This window comes from Arctopsyche grandis, chromosome 5, assembly GCF_051622035.1.
Source record: "Arctopsyche grandis isolate Sample6627 chromosome 5, ASM5162203v2, whole genome shotgun sequence".
Taxonomy (NCBI): domain Eukaryota; kingdom Metazoa; phylum Arthropoda; class Insecta; order Trichoptera; family Hydropsychidae; genus Arctopsyche; species Arctopsyche grandis.
In genome coordinates, this window is record NC_135359.1 from 20,558,837 (window position 1) to 20,573,517 (window position 14,681).

Genomic DNA, 14,681 nt, shown 5'->3' on the forward strand with positions numbered 1-14,681 from the left:
AAAATTCTCTCAATTTGCATTGATCGATATTTTTATTACGATAATAAATTCTAATCGTTAATTCTTCCATGATGTAAAATTTTTCAAAGTGTGTATTCCTGATTTTTTTATTTGATTTAAAATCAATTATAATATAAGCCCCCTTTGTGTGGATTAGCAATTAATATAGAATTTTATTACATCACTTATACATACATATTGTATGTATATACATACATGTCTATATTTACATGTGTTATATTCTTCTAAGAAAATTGAGGGAAAATATTATGAAATAAATATTAAATATTTATCATTCATATGAAATACTTTATATCAGTAAAATCTACTGTTGGGAATAAATTCACAAATGTTGCAATCTTAAAAAAATATTTTTATTTTACATTAATGATCTTGGACATATGTATGTATGTACGATCTACTGACTCAATTTATGCTTAACTCTATTTACGTAGTTTGTAATATGATCATTTAGTATCAAATTTTTTTTAATACTTAATATTATTTATTAAACTGGTAAACTTTTAAATATAATATTTTAAGCAAAACAGTATTATTAAGAACACTCAATTTAGGGAATATTATTGAATTGATGGTGTTTATTTAAATTTAATCAAAGCTTTGTCTTAAAACTAACATCTAAAATCGGCGATTAATTTGATACATTTGCAAGCATATGCATAAAAATATATTTTATTCGTAAAAAAAGCACTAAGAAACTAAAATTGAGTATTTTTCAGCATATGTAGAATATTCATGAGCATGTTACAAATGAATCATCCATTTAATCAAAATTTCATTGTTAATATATATGTACATATATCACATGAAAAGTCGATATATTAGTTACATATTATATTAGTACATGACTAATACTTACATATATAATATAATGCTTTTCCGCTATTTAAATCTAAAATTTTCGATTGGGTACCACGAAATTTGATAACACTGTTCGACACGAAAAATGGTTCAGAGACGAGATATGACTTTTCTTATAGATCTATGCCCAGTAAACACGAATTTGGTAATAAAAAATGTTGATTGGCTCGAGATTCGGAGATATGTGTGTTTTTTAAATCGCGCGATTTTTCTATATTTTCGTGTTGTTCGGTCGATGTCTCATATAAAGACAATTTAATATATTATCCCTAATAATTCAATTCAGATTCGTGTAAATACGAGTAAATACTAGCACGAGCTTTTAGATCGCAATTTTACCGATTTAAAATTCAGCACACTTCCAATTAACCCTTTTAAACAAAAACAAAAATTGCTTGGCCAGAACACTATCCCAATAAACATGTTTTTATGAAAAATACTCAATATAAAATAGTATTAACAGTGGGAAAAAATCTAAGTAAAAATACGTTCTTTTGACTTTTGATTTAAACTGGACGAATACTTAGAGAGATTTGAAAGCTGAAATGTACTACAAATGAAAGATAAAATACCCGACTATAGATTCCAATATCCATTTTGAACAGGAAATTGAAAGATTTTGAGACATCGACCGAACAAGACCAAGATAAATAAAAATCACACGATTTAAAAAACACATATATGTACATATCTCCGAATCTCGAGCCAATTAACATTTTTTATTACCAGATTCGTGTTCACTGGGCATAGATCTAAAAGAAAAGTCATATCTCGTCTCTGAACCAAAAAAAGTCGTCATTTGTCGAACAGTGTAATCAATACCATTATGGCTATTGGAAAGGATCTTCTGTTTTTTACTACCCGGGCAACGCCGGGCAATTCGGTTAGTTGTACATACTTATTGATAACGGTAGATATTATTGCGAGGTACCTTTGAATTTTTCTAAGCGAGTATTTGTGATCTAAGCGAGTATTTGTTTTTTGTTTAAGTTAATACATCGATTGTGGAAAAACCTCACTGTTAACTCTCAGCTTATTAACAAACAAGTCAAAGACAGCATTTGTATCAATACATTTGGAATCGAAATTCGCCCGAGTAAACATGTACAATTAATTCAAAGTTCTATTGGCTTTGACCCAACGTTTTCTTCTTATCCACTTGTATGTATTATGTAATAGTTGAGCACAACTCGAAGAAAATTTACTACTTGTGTTTGCTGGTTGACTCCGGATTTTTTCTTATCCACGGTAAATCTTAATTCGGTGATATAAAATCGAAATAAAATTGGCTTCATAGCAAGTGATGAATGTCTTCCGTTGATATTTCGCAGGGGTTGATTGCGTCATTTAGCACAACAAATATTTACGGAAAATATCGCTTTCCCTTGTTGACACGGGTCTCATATTTTTCATATTTGCACAATTTTTTCGTAGAGGGAATTTTTCCCGCTAAAGTTTATTTCAAAGATTATTTGTGTGGCTTTTGAGGTGGTCATAGCAGCTCACGTCCGACTCGAGATTAGACTTATATCCTTCTCCGAGAAAAAAAAATGGGAAAAGTCTGCTTATGTACACACATTATTTCGATTAAAATTTTGCAACAAGAGGAGAGTTCTCGAGTTTTTCGACGTTATTCAAGACTCGAATTGAAAAGGTAATATGGCGATTTGCATGTCGCAAATTAACCGAAAACTTTCGCAAACATGATTACATACGAGGCATTTTCGAAAAGTTTCGCTTGTTGTTCGTTTGTCGCATTTGAGGATTTCGCGGAAGAATTAAATTAATAAGCCTGGTGATGTATCTGACACTTTCTTGAGCACATCACTCAGGCAAATTTATGGTAATTGTACGCAGATTAATTAAACTTATTTTCTTATTACAAAGTGTGCGAACGTATGTATGTTTGAATTTAAATTTTCTATTTTCGCCAAAGTCGAGTGGAATCTTTTAGTCTGTTGCCGCTAACCAACTTTAATAGAAACTTTTAATTTACATCTCAAAATTTAATGAAACAAAAACAGTTGTACATGTAATATTGTTTGCACTTTTGAATTACCCAAAATAACACACCACGAAATTAGCAATAGTACTTAATTTGATTTTTTACGGCTCTGATTCAGCCTTCTCCCCAAAAAATGAAAATTAAAGTACCTATATACACTTTGATATATTTAGATTTCAAGAATATGAACAAATATTGTATAATATATATATTATTAATTGTGTTATTAACATGTTTGATGTTGTTTTATGAATACCTTTGATACGAATGAAAGGCTTAACATACCACATATTCAGGGATATTTCAATATTTGTATTCTTGTCGTAGCATTATGAGTTTCCGCTTGTTGGTTTAAATATGGTTTTCATTTAATCACATCAAACAAATATGTTTTTAGATATGCGCAAACTTAAGATACATATTTCAACGAGGCTGAGATTTGAAATTTATTTACGAGTTGAAGACTCGTTTTAAATTAAGAAAATTTCATAACGCCATCCAATTTTTAAATTACAGAATTTTCTTACGCTTTATATTTATGTATGTACATTTTTGTGAACTGTACAGAACTATTTGACGAATTTCATACAACGATATATCCAAAACAAACGTATTTATTATCCTTCATAAAATAATAACAGTCAATACCCGGGGTAAAAGAGCACACTTTATTTACTCAGCAAAAAGATTTCATTTCAATCGAAATTTAAAACTATTTTTCTTCTGAACTCTATCGTAAATGAGTTTTTTTTTTGTTGATAAATATGTTTTTCTATTTACTTAAACTATTACGGTATTTATTCAAACAAAATTGTTGAGATATTTAATTGTTTTTCATTTTAAGCAAAAGAAAGGTTTATGCTTCTAAAAACGCTAATGAAATGGCGTTTTATTTGAAATTTTATAATTAAAATCTTAAGAAAATAACTTCGTATATTATAAAGGCCGAAGTAAATTCATTCCATTTAAACGTAAAGTATCTCGTGTATATGTATGTATATGTATACATATATAACAAGTCGTTTATGTATTATGTACTATTAAATAATTTACGAAACTTCATGCAAAATTTCATACAATTTTGCATAGCTTTGATTCAACACTTTAGACTAACTGAAAGTCATTAGGCCAACAAATTATCATTGTTAATCGTCAATATAATAGCTGTAAAATCTTTTCGTGTAATTATGTTTATAAATAAACGTAGATCTACGCCAAAATGTACTACTGTGTACAATGATTATAAACATAATATACCAAAGTCTTCGATGAAAACATATCAATTTATCATGAGCTTCTTATTATGCAAAGTGTGCGTTATTTTAAGTTAAGTTATACTCGTGTTACGGCGATATTTCCCTCCATGACTTATTATAGCGGTAATTTTTCACGGTTTTTCCATGTACACGTTTCGAATTTCGTTCTAAGATACAATCTGCATAATTTGTGCGAGATGCGGGCGTCAGTGTGGCCACTCCGGACCGGCAGACGGACAGGTCTAATATCTATGGTGTAAAAAAATATTTTTCATCAAATCATTAATCCGTTGAGGGACGTAAGGGAAACGCCTCGTGTGAGCCGGCCATATCCGGTCCCACCTGGATATCGGATGTGGGTCATTAGTCTTCTCGGATTTATCGACGGATTTGTTTATAATGCTCCCGCGTCGTATATTAACGTTTCACATAATCACGTACGCTAATCCTTTTGTTATAAAGGCTGTCATACACAGTCTGCCTAAACTAATTATGAGTGTATACAATTGGCACACCGCTAATTGATTTACTTGAAGGGTGAATTATTTAACTGTGTGATGAAGAATTCCAAACGATTAAATTCCACTTCAGAATTAAGTCAAGTGCTGAAATCTTACGTTCATACGTAGGTACATACATATGTATATGTATAACCACTCTACATAATGTAGGCTTACACATATTAATTATAAATCGCAAGCATTGTATTGATTGCAACAACCACAAAATTTGGACTAGCACGTTCTGGATAAATCGGCAATTTGGATTTAATAACTAACCATATCTTCCAGCAACTTAAGAGGTACTCGTAATAAATAAATATGAAAAAACAATTCGATTTGTACTAAATACATCTAATAGTGAACGACCGCTTAGCTGGTTAACTTTCAATGTAATTGGGATGATTAATTATACATTTTTAAAAGTTATATATAGTAAATGAATTTAGTTAATACGTACAAATTTAATCATCATTTGATTTTGCGACGGAGACTACAATTGCAAAAAATTGAAGTATTAATATTAACATACAAATATCATCGAAACGGATTTTTATTTTTTTAATTAAATTTATCTCAAACTCACAGGTACAAAAAACCTATTACTTACGACATTGTTCAGTGGTTAAGGATTCAATCTCTGGCCCAGTGTTGCTGGGCAGACCTTGGATATACATACATACATGTGTGACTCCAGGTCGATAGTTGCGTATAAGAATGTAGCAATTTATCATATTACATTGTTGAAAAGATTCTACACAATTGGCAACTTATTCCCGTTTCTCCCAAATTTGAGTTTTAGCATCTCGGATTTGTTGATTATTATAAAATATGCTACCCAACATTCTCGCAAAAATTTTCTGTTCGAATTTTTCCATAGATATCTCTATGATGTTTTATAAAAATATAATTTTATTTTTAAAATGTTTGGAATTTTTATACTAATGTAAAAAAATGTGTTTTACCTGTAATAAAAAAATAAGAAAAGCTACATTTTGCGATCAATTAATATATTCTTCTTCCTCGTTCGATCGATTCTGAGCGTCGTGGCATTTCTATCATCTGGGATCCGATGGATGATCCGCCTCCACTTGCCTTTGTCCCGTGCCAAGTTGAAAGCGGTGTTTATGGACGATCCTTTTAGTACTTTAATTTGATTTGACTATCATATGGGAGACTATAAGCTTTTCTACACTATCCACATCTTTCCTGGCAATAAGGCCACACTAGGAGAGAAGTATTTTTCTACATTTTGTGGAGACTGAAGGGTCTTTCTGAAACTGCCAGCTCTTTGAAGATGGAGATGTTTATGTGTCCCGCGGTTCATGGAATGCGCAGCATCCACCTCCTGCACTCCATTTTGAGGGCATCTAACATGTCCCATTCTTTCATTTTTAGAGTCTATGACTCCAATCCATATAATTCAATGGGGATCACTAGATAACAGTCAGTATACATAAGAATAAATAAATTTAAAAATTCACGAATGCCTTAGCTTTCTACTTTACATATGTATTAATACAACATTTTCGGTTAGTTTTTTTCTGTACGATTGCTTGAAAGATGCTGTGAAAAAAAATAGAGAGAATATCAAGCTTAAAATCTGGTTTAATATAAAATATAAAATAGGCATAGAAATTTTCGTATAAAATCATTGTAAAACTACATGCGTATTTGTCAAAGGTACGATCATTGAGTCGGTTAGTTGCTTATTGATGATTATATAATATCCGTGATATACATATGTATGTATTTCAGTATTTAGGCGCATTATAATTAGCAAATGCTTAGCATAGATCGCAAATACATATAATACGGCGAAACGATAATTCAGCAAATTCGTACTCGCTTTCAGTCCATTAAAGTCGCTTTTAGCCGAAGCGACGAAATTCGACAGCGCGCGAAACGTGACATTTTCGAATTATAATCGAAACCGATGGTTTGCAACGCCTGATTATTGCCAAAGTATTATGGTATTAGCGCTTTGAATTCGAACAATATTATTATACGATTCTGATTAATTTGTTCCACGCTTTAACACGTTCGTGCTTTATTTGACCCGGCTCTATGTATGTGTATGTACTATGCGTTAATGAATAATTTAGCACATCGGTGATGTTTCGCTGAGAGAAAAATCTATATTTGTAGATGGCGATTAATATTTGAGTGGTAGAATTTTTTTCAACTTTTCTTTTGCGTGACATAAATTTTAAATGTCGCTTTTGTTTATCGCCTACGAAGAAATCGCTGCTGATCCTTTAAAAGTCATACATTTACGTTGTGCGCTATTTCACGTATGTATTTTTATTTTTCATATCAAAATATAAATATTAATGATTTCTTATTGCTTGGTACTTATAAAAGAGTAAATATTGAAAATTTTGTACGCTTTGAACTACATATGTATGTATGTAATGTTAGTGTATCGTCATTGATTTTTGTTATTTTGTGATCGAATAGTTAGATTGAAAGGCTGGACGTTAGAAGGGTTTTGGACTAAGTTTTAAATTAAATTCGAATCGCAAAACGAGTGGCTGCGGTTTGAAAGTTGGTCACATTGTGGAACATCTCTGGAAATCCACATCTCGCTCACAGTCAAAGTCACAGTCAACATGTAAATAAATTAAAAATATAATTAATCCATTGTATGCATGTAGATTTTGCCCTGAGCTTTTTTGTGCCAATATTTTTTTTAGAATTATATCATTTCAATATTTCATCGTTGCAGACGGCTTAAATAACCGCGTTCCTACTATGTACATATTTCAATTATTATTTAACATTTTGGAAAATCAATGCATTATTTTAATGAATATCTATCTTTATCATACTAAAATATGATTATCAAGAAGCGCACATATTTATGTATGTATAAAAAAATTGTAATTAATTTTGCAAAACAGGTATGTATATTTAAATACTTTATATATATTTTTATTTAAATATTTAAATATACGTACTATGTACTATGTACATATATATATATATATATATATATATATATATATATATATATATATATATATATATATATATATATATATATATATATATCAAAAATATAATTTATCATATCATTTGATATGAGCTATATTTGTATGCAGGGCCAAGAAAAGGGGGGGGGGGTGTTGCCTGCAAATTCCCGTCTGCTCTGCGGTGACGAATTCGCCGACAAAATTTGCCATAAACAATCTTACAAGTACAAGTACTTACATATATGTATGTACTTATTAAACGCTAGCTTCCTCACTGACTATTTTTAAATGCTTGTCTAGAAATTAGGATTATGGATATTTTGATCCGTGATTATATTATAATTAACTTGTCATGTTTTCCGAATTGTCAAATTGACAATCTTCAAAACAATTTTTTATCTCGTGTGAAATAAGAAAATTTTAACATAGTAACGGTTCTTTATTCGAAAAGTTATTGAATTAATTTACATAATTTTTGGTTGGGGAATTCTCCAATACATTTTTTGTGCCACTTGAATGAATGAATATGTATTTTAAATTTTAATTATTAAATTTATAATAAAATGGAAATTATTTGAACGGTGGTAAACGTAAAATAAATTAACAATACACTTGGGAACATTTTTGGAATATCTGTTTGCGTTGTTAACAATACATAACTTGAAATAGGGCACATTTTCCTGACAAAACAACGTTCCGCGCTAATTCCTGACACGCTTCCCTCAGCCTGAAACGTTAAACGCAACTTTATGACATCGTATCTACCTATCTGCTGTGTGAAATCTTGAAAATTTGCTGAATTTTCCCACATACGTATGTATGTACATACATATGTATGTCCATATGTGTATGCGCTAAAACACTACATTATTTACACAATATCGATGAGGCGAATGCAACTTTGACATACTTTTCAAGCCCATAATAGCTCGAGTGCCTATTAATTATTATAACCATTCAAGATTGAATATGTATGTATTTTTCTTACTTCGGTCCTGTATTATTATGTGTCCATCACGAAATTGTGCCGTTTCATCATGTCTTTATGTATGTAGATGGTAAGTCTGTGTATGTATGCATGTGATGTTTATGGTACATACAATCTATGTATTTATATGTACTTACGTGATTGAATATCATAATCGGGCAACACAAAACAAAGATTAGAATGTTCTTATATGGAAAAAAAATAAAAATGGTGTGTGAATCGATTAGGTTTGATGTGTTTGCATAATATAGTGATCGCTGTTTATCCCGTAGGCGACATGTTTGCCGAGAAGAAAGCCTCGCTATATGTGTAATATGTTCAGGCTAAGGATTTATGTGATGTTATATCAGTTCGACAAAAGTCGTTTGCTTAGTATAATTTTTGAAGAAGATTGTCAAAAATATATGTAAAAAAGATTACGATGTCGCAGATTAAGTGCTAAGCGTTTTAGTAGCTTTTCGAACTTTGAATTACATAAATATGCTAATGTTTTTCTTCAATTTGTATTAAAATTAAATGCGTAAGCCGATTTCAAAATTGAGCGAGATGTGATATTGACCAATTTTGCTTTGCCTTATATATAATATAAAATATCTACATACATGTAGTATGATCTTATATATGAAAATACTACTTCGAAACAATTAAAAATCTTTTAAATGAAAGCTATTGAGAAGTTGGAAGTTTACAAAAGCTATATGTGAATGTAAATGTTTGGTCAGTTTATGGTTAGATTGAAAAAATGGACGAAATATATTATTTAAAAAATGTGAGGTATTTTTCTGAAAGAATATAACAGTATACTTAGGTAATATAAACTATAGAGGATTTATTATAACAGTGAAACTAAGCCACATAAAATGAAATTTATTTTTATCAATTATTTATAAGAAATACAATTTTTATATTTTTACTACTTTATATAGAAAAACAACAAAAAAAATAAAAAAAAGAGAGAAAGATTATAAAAGACGTTTTTGTATTGGATTTTTCCGACATACATAGTTTGTTTTGAAATACAATTACAAACTATTCAACGATTGGATAAATGTCATTTTTTTCATACATAAATGATTGAATGTCTCAAGTAATCATATTTTTGTTTGTGAAATGGTGTCACATCTTAAAAAATCTGAAAAGCACTTCATTTGTGGAACACGAGATCGTTATTACATACGGGATGATGGATGGATTTGAGTAAATGAAATTTCTTACCTTTCACATTGTTTTTATTATATATTTTCAAAACAAAGCGCTAAAAATGTGGTGCATTGAAATCATTCTAATAAAAAGTTACCGATTATGGACTTTTTGTAATAGTTTACAGAGAGTGTAGGATAAAGTCTGATTTTATATTTAATCGTTATATGTATAATAATTATAGCTCTTCAAATTTGTCTCAATGTTTTTTGAGGAATTTTTTCTCTTTAATATTTGAAACGTTGTTTCGATGGGAAAATTTCGCACCAACATACACTCGAACCACGAAATTGATCCAGTATCGCACCAAAATTTGCTGAAAAATTTAAAGGGATTGAATTAAAACGTGAATTTTTGAATACGTTAATTTTATACAGGATCGGTCGTGTATGCACAGGTACGTAGTATACATACATATGTATGTATGAATAAATTTAGCGATGAAACGGTTTTACGTCGTCATTATTGAAATTTGCCACATTTTATGGATGCCGCTTAGTGGAATTGACAAATATTGACAGTGTTTGCTTACGTGTACTTGATTTTGCGGATAAACTTTCGCATCAACACCTCGTCGGAACGAACTTATGCAAAGAGCCAAAGCTTTCACGCTGAAATGAACCGAGTTCGATTAAGGGTAACGAAAAGTTGCATAATTTGACAGAAACTATTTATGTATTGTATGTATGTATATGTTACAGTCGGTGTATTTTCAGTTGAAATATATTCCAAATGGCGTTTAAGGCTCAATTCAAATTCGAATACAATTCAACTAGTAAATTATATCAACAATGTGTGCCAATTGTAATGTAACAGTTGAATTTTGACAGCTCTGATGCTTTTACGAATGCTTTAGAATTCATATTACAAATAAAGGTAATGAGTACTGTATTTGTACATATTACGATAACTCTAAGAATGTGTTCAAATTAAAAAAAGTGACTCAATTTATGTACTAGTCGAGTGACGTTTTCGCGTAAGCCTAATCAGTATATCTTGATTTTGATTTTTAAATGCTTTTTATTATTACGAAATTATGTTCACAATACATCTTATATCTATTTTAATAGCTACTGATCTACTGATCATTTTCTATTTTACAGTTTTATTTAATTTGGTAAGTAATCATAGTATTATATTATTCTAATGTTAATCTACAGCATAATAGGAAAAAGAGCTCAAAAACCGATTTACAATCCTTAAATCAGTCCATCTAACCTGGTACCAACTTATACGTAGTTCAACTCTATTTTCACTTGTAATATATTTTGACCAGTTGTAATCCACCATATTTATTTTATTTTATTATATACATATATACCAGGAAGGCCTAGCAGGTAAACCACGATGCGCCTTTCTGGCCAATTAAAAACGATGCAGCATTTTTTATTACATAGTTCGTTAAATTACGAGACACTGAAAACTCAAAATTAACGAGACATCTATGAATTCTAAATTGTATTATACATAAATTTTGTTGTACATTATTCATACTCAAATAGTGGTGGCATAGTAGGTAGGAAGGTTTTTAGCCAATTTAATCAAGGAACCGTTTCAAACAATGAAATCAGAAAAATTGGCAAACTCTGATAGGAAACGATTGACCTGGAGTCACAAATATCCAAGTCTGACCATCAGCATTACAGATATACTCAGAATAAATTATTTTCATTCGGGGTCAACTCACGGAATCTAACCCGGTGCCTCTCGGTGCTAGGCAAAAGCCCAACCACCGTGCCATGCTGCTGGCTATGAATCAATATGAATCAACTTACGTAGGTTGGACAGAATATATTCCAACTAGCCAAAATATATTACAACTGAAAATACACTTCAACTATAACAGTACTTGAAGTATAGCAGGTACCAGGTTAAATGGAATATGTTCCAACTAGTCAAAATACAATATTACAACTGGAAGATTCACTTCAACTGTAACGTACATATATACCAAGGAGAAGGGGATTTAACTACATATGTACATACATACATATATGCTTATATAAGTGTTGATATTTCAAAGATTGATGTCTGAATCCGATAAGTCCAACGAAAAAAACATTTTAATCTGTCATTAACCAGCAGCGTGGTCTAGTGGTGAGTATTGAATTATTTCGTTCTTGATGTCACGGGTTCGATTCCCACTAAGTCTCGTTGTTGGCCAGACTTTGGTTTGTCGAGGTCAATCTTTTTTTATCAGAATTTGCCAATTTTTCTGATTTTCATTGAAACGGTTCCTGTAAAATTGGCTTTTCCTTCCCAATTTTCTGTTACAAACCTTGAGTTATCAAACTTCTCACCATAGATGTCTCTGTGGTTGTTTATCGGCTGTAAAAATTCGTATTGTTATACGATGCTTTGTAATATCTGACCATAGATGTCAGGTATTGTTTCTATATTGTTAGGTATTGGAAAAGACTTCGATAATGGTTTAGATGTAGTTTATTGATATGTAAAATTATACATGTGGAATTTGAATCCGCAAAGCGTTCGAGACACACAACGTTCTCGTCCGCCGCCCAAATGCTGACTGCGGTTGCCCGAGTAGCTTCCGCTCCAACTCATGAGTAATGCCAACTGACAAATTAGTTAATAAGACTGCATGCCACACATCGATATATACAGTCGGAACAGGTATTGTTAGGTAGTTTTCAATGTCTTGTAATAAATTAGCCAAAGTGACGACCTGGAGCTAGTCTGTAATGTCACTATGGTGAAATTGTAAAAAATAATTAAATAATTACAACTATGTAGTGAACCGCGAAGTCAAATGTACGCGATTGTCGAACAAGTTGTACAAATGTACAGACGGACAACGGCAAATGTATGTATGTACTTTTTGGGTTTTTATTTTGATTGTAGTGTAATTTTTGAGCCTTGAATCTTTTTTTTTCGGACGTAAATACAAATAAATATAAAAGAGCGTTGTAATAAATGGGAGTATTTGTCGATGCGATGCGGTGTGGCGTGTTGAAGTGTGTGATGTGCGGCCACCTTTAGGTGAACAATTTACTCGTGTAACAGACAGCGACGTCAACGAGATTGACACGTCGGTTCTCCGCCAGGCAAACTCTTCTTGAAACACAGTTTGTTTTTCAATCCAACTATTTTATTTGGGTTTGTCTTTAATTACGTATGGAGTGTACAATGCGATGTGTAATTAAATATAACGCCAATAAAATAACGTCATTTATAATAAATCTATTTGCAATAAAACGTTATCGCCTCACAAGGAAGATGTTAATAAACAAGTCAAGTGTTACATTTCTGATCGATAGAGTCATACGCTTTCATAGAAAATGGTTCGTCATTTTGATGCGATTCTATTATAGTTTGCATACATACATATGTAGTAGGTATGTACCTGCATAAAATGATGTACATGCTTACATACATATGTATGTACATATGTTTGTAGTGTAGTGCTAACGAAAGTGCTCAATGTTGCTTCGGTTTCGATTCGTTTAGAGATTAATAATATTGTAATGGGATATAAATTAATTTTCGTACTTTTATTGTACAATCATAGTAAATCTACATAGTTAAGCTAGTGACTCGAGCTTATTTCAGTGGTGGCGTTGGATGTATTGTAAATACGCGAATAAGCAATTTTTCGATTGGATCTTCTAAAATATTTCTTTACACGTAAAAAAATAGTGATATTACAATTCGTCACAATGGCTAAATAAAAAAGTATACAATAATAAGAAAATAAAACATACATATGTATGAACATCAATATAAACAACCAGCAGCATAAATTGGTGGCTAGCGTTGAAAACTTTCCATTGTGTGATCTCGGGTTCAATCTCTGGTTATGCTGTTGGCCAGACCTTGGTTATGTGACTCCAAGGTCGATCTCTTCCTATTAGAGTTTGCCAATTTATCTGATTTCATTAAAATGGTTCCATTTAATTGGGAACCTTGTCCTGTTTCGAGTTTTTCAGCATCTTCAAGATGCTGAAAAACCAATTTATAAAATAGAATATTAAAGCTGACTATGCAAGAATTTGAGGATTGCTCTCCAAACCAATGAATAACTTAAATATGTATGATAAAAATTGATTTCGGCGCTTTCAAAAGTATGTGAAATTTGGTGGATATTAAACGAGAAAAATTTTCGCCGAAAAATAAACTTCGATTCGATGGAAAGATTTGTCGATTCAAAAATTTGTCGATTTAAAAATTTTGGGTGGAAAATAATTATGATAATTCATAGGAATTTTTAAGGGAGATATTTTATCAAGCGTTGTATAATAACTATATCAGCAATTAAAAGACAGCATTAAAATTTTAAATATAATAATAATAATTATTAAAACAGACTAAATGTTACGTCGAATTTGTCGAGAGAATTTAAAAAAAAGGCTTTGCAAGTTTAAATCAAGCTTTCATTATTCGACTCCATATATTATATATGCATACTTAAAGTACATCTTTTACAATTGTCTGTGATTTTAACAGCGTTGTTGAAGTTTCTAAAGTTTTATAGTTCTTTACAAAACAGACAAGGGTGCAATTTTTTTCAAATTAATGGCTCAATTCATAGATTATCGACATTAAGAAATTATAGAAAAGTAAAAATTTTATCTCGATTAACTTGAATTTTTTTTCATCAGCGGCACATAATTCATTGAAACTATTTATTTAATTCTAGAACATTACATAGAATCAATTCAAAGCCCAAAAAATTGTGACAGAAAATACGTGTGTGTATTTCTGCAATTTTTTATGCGATACGTAATATAAGGATTCGTGAGTGGGCATTAATGGTTTTCGAGGTATCAGTTGTGTGGATTTCGCATCTCTGCCATAAATTAATCACAGGGTAGAGACTAGGGTGGGTGGGAGGATGAGACGGTGGTAAAAATGAAT